This window comes from Malaya genurostris, chromosome 2 (genome assembly GCF_030247185.1).
Source record: "Malaya genurostris strain Urasoe2022 chromosome 2, Malgen_1.1, whole genome shotgun sequence".
Classification (NCBI taxonomy): Eukaryota; Metazoa; Arthropoda; class Insecta; order Diptera; family Culicidae; genus Malaya; species Malaya genurostris.
Window position 1 is genome coordinate 288,430,486 of NC_080571.1, and position 12,428 is coordinate 288,442,913.

At 37.1% G+C, this 12,428-nt stretch overlaps 1 long non-coding RNA gene across 1 annotated transcript; it reads left to right on the top strand.

Annotated features, from left to right (window-relative positions):
- The first annotated feature begins 996 nt into the window (after window positions 1-996).
- LOC131430475 (uncharacterized) lies at window positions 997-2,675 on the top strand. Its single transcript, XR_009229533.1, has 3 exons — window positions 997-1,337; window positions 1,610-1,889; window positions 1,947-2,675. It is a non-coding gene; the product is annotated as an uncharacterized LOC131430475 (long non-coding RNA).
- The last annotated feature ends 9,753 nt before the right edge of the window (window positions 2,676-12,428 follow it).

Below are 12,428 nucleotides of genomic sequence, written 5' to 3' on the forward strand. Positions count from 1 at the left end.
TGCCACAATTAACAGTAGGCTGGGAATGCTTCTAACTGCGGGGCGTAGGCCGCCAGATCGGTTTTGCATAACAAAACCAAAAAATGAATGAACGGCGTTTGTGATCTTGATTAGAAACGTTTTATGAGTTCGTGTGGTAACCGTTTGCCCGAGAATAACGGCCCTCGCCATCATGAAACGGAAAACGGAAGCATTTAATGTAATGCGAAGTCACACGCACTGTTGCGAGCCGGGCTCAGTAATTAAGTTTTCATGCCCGCATTAGGCACCCGTTTTTTGACACTTTCGATAGCGATACAAATTTAATTAGCGCCAATTCCGAATTGGGTCCCCCTTCCATCGCCCCTCGAATTCCATACCGGAACATCAATAGATCAATGGACTTTGGCTGCTGACGATAAGTTCGCTTCATTAGCAATGCAAAGTCAAGCGGCAAACAAAAGGGAAAACTCTGCGGTTGTTCCGAGGAAACGGCGAACATCAATTCGAAATACTTTTCCTCAATCGTGCCGGTTGGCCTCGGCTGGCCGGAGTTGGATTACAGAGCTGCCGCCGGCCGAAGGCATCCAAGTGTGTAATTGTTTAATTTTCGATTCAACTTTAATTACGGTAATCGATTTTCAACGTGTGAATAAATGGAGGTGTTTGGTGGTGCCATACGAGAATGGATTCCGCAGCGCAGGGTGGGTGGGTGGTGGTTTCTCATCGATCAGCTGGTGCCCTAAGTACACACACACACACACACACACAGACACATCATAATAGAGTGTTGTAATACAGCGATTACGGTTGGAAGTTAATCGGCGGAGTGAAATGTGCCGTGATGGGCGCCTGAATGTTGTGCACAGGGCTAGTAATTGGTACTCTTTTGATGAGTTGACTGGTAGAATTTTTGGAAGAACTCATCAGTCTTAATAATAGGGAGCTAATTTCAATAATTCAACAATTCATCAATTACTATTTGGCTTACGGATGATTAACGATAGATAGATTACAGTTAATGATTTATGAAAGCACGCCTAGCAGTAGGCCATGCCAACGTTGCCGGAAGCTTGAAGTTGGAAGCACGGCACGCAACGCGCATAGCATTATATTGACATCATCGATCGCGGTGAGAACTCGTCAACAATCTAGAATCGGTTTTTCTTTAAATTCAATCTTCGGCCTACTGTTTGTCAGTCTGTCTGTACTTCATCACGTGGCAGAAAGTTATTCGCGACTACGAAGTTGAGTTTGACAGCTTATGTGTGTGAAGTGGAAGTAAACAAGCAAAAGAAAAAAGTGATAAATTTTCAAACGTACCGTTTTCTTCGATTTCAGTTTTGCTGTTTGAAATGGTAAGTACCAGTGTTTCTTAAAATCTTTGAAGATACTAATTCAGGTAATGAGTATAAAAAAATCGCTTTGTGTGATGTCTATTTTCTCATGTAAAAAACAAGTGATCGGTATGCGAAAAGAGTAAACATAATTTCAGAATGAAAATCTCTTGCAATTTTAGAAAATTCTTTGAATTGCATTGAAACTGCATGTTTTCTACTTGTGTTGTAATTTTTTCGTCGAAATGTTCACTATAAATGTGAAAATAATGTATTTTTCGATTCATTTTCAGGAGCCTTCAAAAGGTGTTACGTGCACTGTGTTGATGAACTTGTCGGAAGTTTTTAGCTACGCTGCCGGAGGAATCCGTTCGGATAGTTGGAGTAGATGAGATCTATAATGATGGATTTGTATTATTTTCGATTTGTCTACGGTCATCCTCCAAGTGTCGAGCCGCACACAATAAAAGTTTTCACTAGCAGTGAACGCTCTGCTTGGTTATTTGCATGTACTTGCAAAACTAGTGAATGAAAATGCAAACATGTGATGGCTGTTTTGAATCATTGACTGAGGTTTTTTTTTTAAATCCGTGTTCCAGATCACAAAATTAGTATTTTGATTTGTTACAGGAACTCGACTCAATAGAACGATTAACATCCAACGAGATTAAAACGAGCGGCGGTCGGATATTCCGAACCGATAACATCATGTTTGAAGGACATTTGGCATTTGTTCATTAAGTATATTTTATTGTCAGATGAATAAATTTAATAAATACATAAATATATAAGTTTACAAATTGACGACACGCATTGAACGACAATCGATAAAATTACAGCTCAACTCCTTAGTAGGGACAGAAAGCAGCGGGTACAGAAGAAGTCCTCAGAATTACTCGCATAGTTGGACGGTTCAAACCTGAGAACAGAATACGAATTACAGTTGTGAGAATGTGAGCTTGAACAATATTCAATACTTACTGGGGGGAACACAATTATTTGCCAGAGAAATGTAAATTGCACCCAAGTAGTTTACGTTGACTCGATTCTGAATCATTGAATCCATGTTATTTATCGTTCATTTTACTTGTTTGGGAAGGATTGAATCGATATACTAAATCTGAAACATAACACACTGTTCTCATCAGAATTACAAACACTGTCATGAAATGTTTTTGCAAGCCCATTCGAGCAACTTTTCAGATCCATGACCTACAATATTCAAAGAAAAAAATTCTAAATAAATCTCAATTACCTTCCTCTGTATTGTAATGCACTGGATTGCCGCATTAAAATAACTAAAAATAGTTGTTTGATCACAAATTTCAAATATTGTCTTACCTATGCGGATTACTAGTGCCGGAAGAGGAGTTCTTTCCCGCTTTTTACTCACAAAAAACCAGCAATGATGTACCGCAAAATCGGAGACGTTTAATCTTTTTACTACTTCAACGCACAAAAAATCAAATGAGCAAACAGAGAATTAACTAATTTTACTTGAGTGAAAAAGTACCCTGCTTTGTTTACATTCACTTCACACATAGATTAAACTTTCATAGATAGCAGCACCGTTCCTTCTAGGTCGCGAATGGTTGGAACCCCATAACTGTCACGTTATTTGGCAGTTATGTCAATTCTGTCGTGTGAAGTGATCGAACGGGTAGAGTAATTTCGAATCTATTGTTGAAGAAATTGTCATGATTGTTTGTTTTGTTTTTTCTTAAAACTTGATACGTTATTGTGGAAACGTATTTCTAAATGGGTCAAATAAATGTTGAAATCATTGCACAGTGGTCTGAAACGAGAACTTACCGAGACATTATTAAATACTAGCTGAATTACCCGGCGTTGCTCGGAAATGTTTCGTAAAAGGAAGGCCGAAAAAAAATCTTGAAGTTGTCCTGCTTAGTGAAATACTTTGATTGTAGTGAAACAAAACTTAGATGGCAACTCGATTGAACAATACTCCCTTCATGTTCAGATTGCGAAAGATCAGTGTCCTATCTCAGAACTCACAATAATCATAATTTTCTTGGTATTCTCGACAAACTGGGTCAGTTTTATATTTGAACCCTTTTGTTAGGAACATTTAAAACACCTTTCTCTCTATAAATACCTTCTTAGTAACCTCCGAGATTCATATGTATATGTGCTTATAACGTACTTCCGTACTTTCTCGTCACAATCGATCTACAATACCTTTGGCTTCCATGGCTATGAACACTTGCTACTCCCCCCTCTTTATAAAAATTTTTATAATATCATTAATTGCTCCAAATTTTCCATCTGATAATGATTTTATAACGAAAAGTTGTTTAACATCATAACTGCATTCGTACTATAGAATAACGTTTTTATATAATTTATTTTACCAAGGCTTTAACTATTTTCGTCGTTCAGCGGGGAGGAAAACCTATAGAAAAATGATTCAGTTAATACAAATGTTGTTGTAATCTTATTTCAATCACCTTGAGTCGACAGTTTTCTCAATTTACATAAAAAAAATGTACATTGATTGTATGATTTCTTCAATTCAGATCAATGTTGAGAATACTTATTCCTCCTTTCTCTTGTGAATATTTTTATGAACCTGGCTCAGTTGCTAGAAATATTTCGTAAACCCCTATCAATTTTCCCTTACACTTTCCATGTTCGGTGCACTTACTCCACTCTCTCACCCTCAAAATAACCTTATAATCTATTTTGATTCAACTTCCTTTTGTCAGTGAACTTTCCACAGATCTCCTCCATGATTACCCTGAGTAGTGTTGAAAGTATCTGTGCTTTTCAAAAATATCGATTCCCATCTTCAGTACATGTGCCAAACTTGGTGGCGATTCGTTTAGTTGTTTCGTAGTTATGCTGAGACCTAAATACACTCACGTTCATAGGCAGCTAAATATTATTTCTCCTTAGTTCTTTGAATTTCCGGGCAAAATGGAACCAGATTATTTGAAATTATTTAAAGAAAATTACGTTGCTCTCGAGTTAACAACAGCAATACTATCTACAACGATCTTGAAATTCTTACCACTCTCTTATATTACAAAAAATGGGAGATGAAAATATATTTTCAAAATCCCCCCCTTCTAGTCTAAATGTCGATTCTCTTCAAATTACAAAAATTTCGTCATTGACCCCCTCCCCCTGTTAAGGACACTTGCTACACACTATCTCTCCTGAAAATGTCCTAATGATCATCTCTGAAGAGCAAGAAGTATCTGAATTAATTAGATAGCAATCCGTTCAGTAGTTCCAGAGTTATGCCGTTACAAACATTTCAACCCCTTTTTAGCAGGGCTTGTATTGTGAATCCTCAAACGAACGAAGCAACAAAAAATATCTGCTATGAACACTTTGCTTGACATAGCTGAATGAGAGACCTATATTAGAGAGAAACTGGATGCGTGAGAGTATATGCTACTGAGCAGACCAATTCCCCTTGCCAAGTAAACTGTCTGTGCTCTCAGTCTCAGTTAACACATGAACTAAGCAATCCATGACAATGTAATGAAATGAAGGGTTCGCTCTCGTTAGTATTGTACGAGAAAGAAGACCTTGCCTCACGGTGTGCTACAAGACGCGAAGCAAAGTCATATAGGCAGTGTTTACGGTTTATTTTTAAAAAGTAGGTTTACAGAAATCATTTTTAACATAATGTTCGCATTCCAAGACCAAATTTGATCACATTTCAAACATACTTTAAACATTTTATAGCAGAAGTTTTGCCTTTGAGCCCATTTTCAAAACGATCAATTTGTTTCTTGGCAGTTTACACTGTGTATATATCCGAGAAACACTAAAAGCAATGTTCTTTAAGTTAATATTCATCGGAACTAAAAGTTATGAAACTAGTTTCCTCATAGGCATCTACAATATAAGAACCATTCATCAAATGCTAACCTCATGAAGCATAGGTCTCAGCAAGCGGGCATATTCATGAACTAATGAACGAACGAAGCAGCTCTCCTGGCTTGGGTTGCGCTGTGAATTCTACCTGACATACGAATGTGTGTGAATAGCACAGATGGTGAAATCCTGTCGTTCATATTCGTTGCTTCAATTTGCAAGCCCTGCTTTTTAGAGGGACGTAGTACATCCACTTCATACGAATACCCTTATAATCATATCTAAGTTGCGCAAAAAGTATCTATGGTCTTCAAAAAGTATCGATTCTCATCAAATTAAATAATTTTTTTCATGACCCCTGTTAAGGATACTTACTACGCTCCCTCCTCATAAAAATGCCCTTACAACTATCTTTGAACGGCAAAAATCTTCTATGCTAAGTGCGATAGCAATCCGTTCAGTAGTTTCGGAGTTCTGCCGATACATCCCCCCTTTTTAAAGGCTACATCCACCCCCATTTATATCATTTCTAAGGGATGGAAAATGTATGCATGATCTTCAAAAATTATCGATTCTTGTCAAATATTATGAATTTTTTCATAGCCTGCTAATGATACTTGCTACGAATCCTCCCCTATAAAAATGCCTTTATGACTATTTCTGAAGAGAAAGAAATAACTTTGCCAAATTTTATAGCAATTCGTGCAATAGTTTCGGAGCTATGCCGTTACAAACAATACACTCTTTTTTTAGAGGCACCTACTATACTCTCTCCTCACAGAATATCCTTATAATCATATCTAAGTTGTGCAAAAAGTTTCTACGGTCTTCAAAAAATACCGATTATCGTCAAATTAGAAAAAAATTATGACTACCTTCGTTATGGACACTCGCTACGCTCCCTCCCCCATGGAAATATTCTTCTAACCATCTCTGAAGAGCAGGAAGCACATGTGCCAGGTTTGATAGCAATCCGTTAAGCAGTTTCGAAGTTATGCCATTACAAACACTATACCCCCCTTTTTAATGGCACTTGCTACATCCATCTCCTATTAAATCATATCTACGATATGCAAAATGTTTCTAAGATCTTCAAAATATATCGATTTTCGTCAAGTTTTATATATTTTTTTCATGACCCCTCCTTGTTAATGACACTTGCTACGCTTCCTCCCTCATAAAACTACGCTTATGACCATCTCTGAAGAGCAAGAAGTACATGTGCCAAGTCAATACGGTCAGTAATTTCGGAGTTATGCCATTACAAACATTACACCCCCCTTTTTAAAGGAACTTGCTACATCCACCCCTCATATAATCATATCTAATATTTGCAAGATGTTTCTGCGGTCTTAAAAAAGTATCGATTCTCGTCAAATTAGACAAATTTTTTCATGACCTCCCCTGTTATGAACACTTACTACGCTCCTTTCCTTGTCAAAATATCCTTATGACCTTTTCAGAAGAGCAAGAAGTATCTGTGCCAAGTTTGGTGGCAATCCGTTCTGTAGTTTCGGAGATATGCCGATTTAAACATTACACCCCCCTTTTTAAAGGCACTTGCTACATCCACCCTCTGTATAAGGTTTAAGGTATGGAAAATGATTCTATGGTCTTTAAAACGTATCAATTCTTGTCAAGTTATATAAATTTTTTCATGACCTCCCCTTGTTTATGACACTTGCTACGCTCCCTCCCCTATAAAATTTTTTTTCTGAAATGCAAGAAGTACCTGTGCCAAGTTTGGTGGCAATCCATTCAGTAGTTCCGAAGTTATGGCGTTACAAACATACAAACTTACATCCATGTTATATAGATTATTTTTGGTGGTGCCTTCACAAAAATTATTTTCAATAAAACGGCACATCTTTTCATGCGAATAATCATTAGGTGGTTCATTTTTGGGTTGAAATCTAAAATCTAGCTTACGCATCTAATTTGCGGCAAACCAACTAAAATGAATAAATCGTTCAAGTACTAGTACAAAAGGAAAATTCCATATTTCAGGAAACTATGCTGCGATTAGGTTTTTAACTGCAGAGTGAATATTTTACTATCAAAATTGATTGACACTAATGTTTTTCATAAATTCCGGTTTTTGCCTTCGAATATACTGTATTCTAACGTATTTAACGTAGTTGATGCAGTAAGGCACAATGTTTAACTGGATGAATTTTGGATTGGATTCTGGAACTGAATTCTAAAACCGGAAGTTCAAGACTAAATTCAGAGCTGGGATTCTGATCCATCTGAATTCAGAACTTTTTTGTCGTGAATACGACTTACTTTACTTTTCAAAATTTACCCTCTGAGAGAGTGATAAGATTTTGATCGTGAATATCTCCGGTTGTATCTAATAAATCAACATAATTCTTTCTGCATGCCATCGGAAATGTGATCACAATTTTATGATAAAATTTTCAGTGGTGTGATATAATCTCAAATAGTTCAAAATTAAACTTTTCTGAAATATTTGGTATAAACGAGTATCAAAGTGGATAATTCATAAGGCGCGTTTGCCTTTCTCGTATTTTGAAAGCTCATAGCTCAGTGATCTGTGAAAGGATTTATATGATCTAACTACCAATAGAATCGAAAATTTTCAACTTAAACGTGTATAGCAAAAGCATTGAAGTATTTCAATAGTACACTATTGAAAAACCCGTCTCATTTGACCCATGTCAACACCAGCCAATCAGAACGCGTTCTGAGAAAGAGAACAAAATATCTGCTGCTGTACAACAAATCGTTCGAGAAAAATGTTCCGAACAGTGTTTAATATCGTAGTGAATTCCACAATTTGGTCCTTCTGAAAGGCAGGAATGAATCCCGTACAGAATCCTGATAGTTTCTTTCAATGAAATGCAAATCCGAAATGAAATAATCGACATTAAAATTCTGTATGCTGCTTTTTATAGCCGTTAGGACCGCCCATTAGTGAAAAAGCTACAAACGAAATCACGTAAAAAGAAAGCTCCTAACCAAAATTAGATCAGTTTGGATTCTATCGCCACTGCGAGCAGATGTATTTTGTGTCGTTTGCAAAGCTAGTTTCGTTTCCGACAAGAGCGATTACGTCACAGCTGCCAGTCATTTGCATTGGTAAAAAAGCAACTCTGGAGAGCATTAGGATTTCTTGCTCGCAAATCGAAAGGAAATATCCTCAGTTTAGTGCAAATCTAGAACTGTTTGATTAGATTTGTGCAATTTTTTTCTGTATGAAATTCACAGTAATCGAGATCAAGTGAAGCCTTCTTTGTTTTTGCGAAAAATGTGGAAAAGAGGAATGCTTGCATAATTCATACAATTGATCAACTAATTGCTATTCGGAAGTGTTAAGGAACATGTCCCACCCACCTTTTTTCAGCTTTAGAATTTAGCTTCAGAGTATAGTTCCAGATTACAGGTTCAGAATTCAAAACCATGGATCTGGAACTTAATACTATTTTTGGATTTTTGAACTAGTTTCTTGACTAGATTTTGGAACTGAATTTTTTTTTCTTTATTTTATGTTAGGAATTCGAATTCAGAATTTTGATTTAAGTTTTAACTTCAGGTTTCTGCAACAAACTTCAGAACATAAATTTTAGATCTGGAACAAAATGTTAGATTTGAGCTTTAATTTTAGAAATGGCTTCAACTCCCATTGAATTCTGTTTCGAAATTTAATTTCAATATTCGGAACATGAATGCTGAAAATTAATTCAATTCCATAATTCTAGAACCAAATTTTTGAATTGAATTCTGAGCCTGTCCCAGTTATCAAAATTGGTTTTTGAATTCAATTTTAGTTCCTGAATGCTGGTCAATTATGGAAATGTTCGGAGGTGTGCAAGAAGCATATCAGTTTTATTCGTCCTTCACATTCTCCAATTATGTCTGTGACATTACTAACTCATTTTTTATTATACATTCCTGTTCAGAGCGCGCTTGAAAGAAAAATGTCTTCAAAAGAAACTACAAGTATCAGTCGCATGAGGTTGTTCGCAGTCATTGATGTGGAACAAGGCAATCAAAATTTCTAATGATCTACAATCAAACATTTCAATCAATCGTCACACTTCAGTTCGCATTCACATCACATCCAAATCAGTCGATAAAACAAAACCGCTTACATTCGGGATGGAAGAAACCAAGTACAGTATTGTGTAGTGAACAGTAGAACGATCTCGAAATGAGTGAACTAAACGAACAAAAGCTACCGTCGGTACGAAAAAATACAATTATTGTTGACTTCAGACAGTGCAAAATTCGACCTTCGATACGAGAACTTGAAGGTTTGCTTAAGGAGCAAATGCATCTTGACATTAAACGTGTGCATTTACTTCATTGCAATAAGACGAATAATATTGTTTACATCCAGTTTTATAAAGAGTTGGATGCAATTCAATTCACAAAAGACAATAACAGTGTGCACTATGTGGAGCATGAAAATATCAAGTACAACATTCCAGTATATATGGATGATAGTGCTATAGAAGTGCGTGTGCATGATCTTCCCTCAAGCGTCACCGATTATTATATTCGCAAAACTATGACCCAATACGGAGAGATTCTCTCTATCGAAAAAGAAAAGTGGACGAACTTTTTCCCCGGTATTCTAAATGGCGTACGTTTGTTACGTATACACTTGAAGAGGCCTATACCTTCTTATGTGATTTTCGGTCAAGATACAAGAATTCCGTGCAAATCACTTGTTACCTATGACAATCAGATGGCCACATGTCAATATTGCCAAAAAACTGTCCCCTATAGAACAAAGTACATCAGCTGCAGTTAACAACTTATCCTCCAACCAACCAGCTACTGCAACCAATGTACAACAAGGTGCATCTACAGCAACTAGCCACGAAATCAACAACAATATCACCGATGCGGCAATGAATGACGAGACGAATTGCGAACTAACTGCCCCTCAATCCTCACAGGAGGAAAATGGAAGCTCCTCTCCCCCTAGAAAAAGGGTGACAACGAGATCCAATACAAAAAAAAAATTATCTAAAAACTCAGCTAAATCGGCCACGTAAAGCTTGTACGCAAATAGTCCTGAATAGGATTTTTTTTTAAATAAAAAAAAAATTATCATCGTCACACTTTTGAATCCGCAACTGCACGGGAGTCTGGTTAGATTGATCTCGATTATTAATCAACACCGAACTTTGTTTGTCTTGATTTGTATTTGTTTTATAGCCCACGCCAAGCTTGTGTTCAAGTTTTGTATGCACGCAGTTATTTTTATAGCGTTAAGTTTCTCTACCATTCTGCGATTTCGGTTGAAGCGATTAACTTTTTCTCATTATTAATCGAGTTTATCTTATATAAATTAGAATTTCATCTTAAGCTCTCAAAATTTACCCTGGGGAAGTGCAAATTTCTCAGGCGAAAACGACATAACATGAAATTTCATCCGAACTCGTATGACACAAGATCAGAGCATACCAATTAAAGTTTCAAATCGTTTTATGGCACTTTTTGTCTTGCTGTCTAGCAACAACCTACCTCTAGCATGCTACACGTAGGACTGAAACGTTGGCTATAATTTTACTTATATTTATAGCTTCGCGTGCTTCCAACAGCTTCGCTTTGACATCGATTGACCAATCAGAGCGATGCTTCCCCTTTGATATATCACCTAGTCCTTCAAAACCGTCGACTATGGCAGGGAAATCCGGTATGCCGGAGATTTTTTGCAGGCGAAATTTTACACTGCTTGCTATTAATCAATACGTAGAAATATTTCCAATCAAATGGTGTCATAATATTAATAATTGATACAAAATTGACTGAGCTGTAATTGTTCAAAACCTGACCACATTTCTACGTGTATTTTCTTGAGTTTCTAATTTGCACCCCTATATACAGGGTGATTTTTTAAGAGCTTGAGAACTTTTTTAAACAATAAAACGCATAAAATTTGCAAAATCTCATCGGTTCTTTATTTTAAACGTTAGATTGGTACATGACATTTACTTTTTGAAGATAATTTCATTTAAATGTTGACCGCGGCTGCGTCTTAGGTGGTCCATTCGGAAAGTCCAATTTTGGGCAACTTTTTCGAGCATTTCGGCCGGAATAGCCCGAATTTCTTCGGAAATGTTGTCTTCCAAAGCTGGAATAGTTACTGGCTTATTTCTGTAGACTTTAGACTTGACGTAGCCCCACAAAAAATAGTCTAAAGGCGTCAAATCGCATGATCTTGGTGGCCAACTTACCGGTCCATTTCTTGAGATGAATTGTTCTCCGAAGTTTTCCCTCAAAATGGCCATAGAATCGCGAGCTGTGTGGCATGTAGCGCCATCTTGTTGAAACCACATGTCAACCAAGTTCAGTTCTTCCATTTTTGGCAACAAAAAGTTTGTTAGCATCGAACGATAGCGATCGCCATTCACTGTAACGTTGCGTCCAACAGCATCTTTGAAAAAATACGGTCCAATGATTCCACCAGCGTACAAACCACACCAAACAGTGCATTTTTCGGGATGCATGGGCAGTTCTTGAACGGCTTCTGGTTGCTCTTCACTCCAAATGCGGCAATTTTGCTTATTTACGTAGCCATTCAACCAGAAATGAGCCTCATCGCTGAACAAAATTTGTCGATAAAAAAGCGGACTTTCCGAATGGACCACCTAAGACGCAGCCGCGGTCAACATTTAAATGAAATTATCTTCAAAAAGTAAATGTCATGTACCAATCTAACGTTTAAAATAAAGAACCGATGAGATTTTGCAAATTTTATGCGTTTTATTGTTTAAAAAAGTTCTCAAGCTCTTAAAAAATCACCCTGTAGAAAACAAAAATGTGTTCCACATTAAAAAAAAGTTAGATTGCGGACCTGGTCTTCATTTGTTTTTTTGGTTATGTTTCATACCAATCGATGAGGATCGTGCCAGAATTTTACCATTTTTGGACGATTTGGCTCAATAGTCTACGTGATCCTAATAAATGAGACGTCCATTCGTTGAATCTAATCTAACCGTCAAACTGCAATCAGCTCTGCCATTTTAAAGTTAGCTACGAAGGGATCCGACTTACCGAGTTCGACGCACCGCCTCACATTGTGGTTTTCTTGTGAAAAGTAAACAGCACATGCTGCTGCCTCCATTGAAATATTATTTGCATTTCATTATCGGATATTGACGTCTGCATGTCGCAGTAGGTAGAGGATTCTTCGACCGAGCTGCTCTAGGCAACCGGTGTATTGTTTCGCTACGCTTCATACTTTAATCTTCACCTTCATCGCGTCGATCGATCGGTCGGTCGGTT